This window comes from Octopus bimaculoides, chromosome 13, assembly GCF_046866305.1.
Source record: "Octopus bimaculoides isolate indiv1 chromosome 13, ASM4686630v1, whole genome shotgun sequence".
NCBI lineage: Eukaryota > Metazoa > Mollusca > Cephalopoda > Octopoda > Octopodidae > Octopus > Octopus bimaculoides.
The window spans coordinates 48,697,802-48,700,301 of NC_142940.1; positions in this window are offsets into that span (position 1 = coordinate 48,697,802).

Consider the following 2,500-nt stretch of genomic DNA (forward strand, 5'->3'; position numbering starts at 1 on the left):
CTAAGTAACTGGCAGGTAAACACACCACCATCGGTCGTCAGGTGATGGTGGGGAGACAAACATACACAAACAATATATATATGTATATATATATATATATATATATATATATATATATATATATATATATACACTCACATACAGTATGTATATAATAGAATTAAAATAGAGAGGGACAGGGATCGAAACAGAGATAGGAACAGAAACAGAGACACAGACAGACAGAGAACCAGAGACATACGGATGTTGTACATGTGAACTTGATCACTCACTTGTTTTCCTGCTTCTTTACTTCCTTATTTTTTAAAAACTTTTCCTCTACTATCCGAAGAAGTACTATGTCCGAAACGTTAACACTTTTACGCTATAAATCTGAATATCCCTTGTACCTTTTGCTATATATATACATATATGTACATATTATAATTATATACATACACTCATACATACATAGGTACCCATGCACACGGACACGTGTGTACACACCCGCAAACAGAGCTCCATATATGTATATATATATATATATATATATATATATATATATATATATACACACACACATATATATATATATATACATATATACACACATACACACTGACACTAACACACACATACATACATGCCTTTGTGTGTGTGTGTGTGTGTGTGTGTGTGTGCTGTAAGATTCTCCATGCTATGGGGTACCCTTTTAAGTATTCAATATATACAATTTCATTTTAATCATTCGGTGTCTCTGTGAAAGAATTATTTTTTGATTTTTTAAATTTTCAAAGTTGCACATTATCTTTAACTCAATAATTGTTAGAATTTTGTAATATTCTAAATATTAATACAACTTTAAATTAATAAACTTCCTAGCTAATTGCTGAATTTCATATTCCAAAACCACGTTAAAACATTTCATTTAAGATAGTTTGCATACATAATACGCAACTTTTTAGATGTTTCAAAATTCACCATTTTCATTAACTCGATGCATGGTAGAAATTTGAATGCTACGCATTTCCCTCCCACATGGAATATGTCAAATCCTATACGGTTATATATTGAAATTTCCATAATTAACAGAAGACCACAATAGATATTACAAAAAAAATCAAACGAGCACTGCATACATAGCTTGCTGGAAATCCTATCAGTAGACCCAGTGCTGACATCATTTCAACAATACCGTCTTTATTGATAAATGAATTTAAATGATGTAACAATGAATAATTTTTCTTGTACATGCACCAGTATTCTGGTTCAGTAGAGATATCGGGTTCCAATCCATCTAATACTGTGCACATATACAAGATTATAACAACTAAAGACTATCGGCAATCAAACAGATGTTTATATAATTCTTATATAACACCGTGTTAATTTATTTAGTTTCCATTCCAGGACAACCCGAGAGTATTACACCGCAAATATTAATGGTTTCTTTTCAAATTTGTTGAAAGTCCTTTTAAAAATTTTTTTTTTAACATTTTATTTCTTTCTTGTAAACACACACATTGGAAATGCAGGGACGAATTATGCCTACCTAACGTACAAAAAAACAAAAAAAATATTTTGCATTTTATGCATAATAATCAGAGCAACCTTTATAATTTTATTGAATTATGTACATATTTTGCCAAAAAAGTGAAATATTGCTATGGATCTATTTTATTCAAGCAAGGCACTGCTTCCCTACCTAGGCGGCACGTCACCGATATATATATATATATATATATATATATATATATATATATATATATATATATATATATATATATATATACGTCACGCGATAGTAAATCAAAATTCCATAAATACTATCTGTAATTCTGTATTGATTCGAATAGAAAAATGCGTCTCTCAAGAAGGACTTCACATTGAACAATATTCATGACGTTTCATATTTAGACGCTTTTATTAAATTCATTCACTTGTTAGATGTAAATACATCTTCAAATTAAATGGTTTTGATTTACAGTCGGGTGACGTTTGGCAAACCCTGTATATCTATATGCGTGTGTGTGTGTGTGTGTGTGTGATTACATACATATGCATACACACATAAACGAATACTATGTTGCTGTTAAATTAGCAGAAATATTAATCCTTCAAAATATCATATTTCATATATGATGTACTTAGTACGTAATAAGGAATTTTGGATGATAAACTTAGCGCATATAAAACAAGATACATATATATTACTGCACACTGACACTCCTAGGTGTAGTATGTATAATCCATTTTACGCTAATCTTGAACGATTTCCATCACCGATCTTCAAATATGCTAGGGTGCAAATTTGAAGCATTTTCGTGGATCATAACGAGGTCAGTACTTACAGTAGTAAAAAGACCAAGAGATTGATTGCTAAGAATTACCATCAATCACTTTTCGTATGACTGATGGTAAATAAGATACAATAATAGTTCAATATCTATTTATATATCTGTTTTACTATCACATTTGCCATCAGCTACACTGGTTAGTGTGATAATCAGCATACATACAC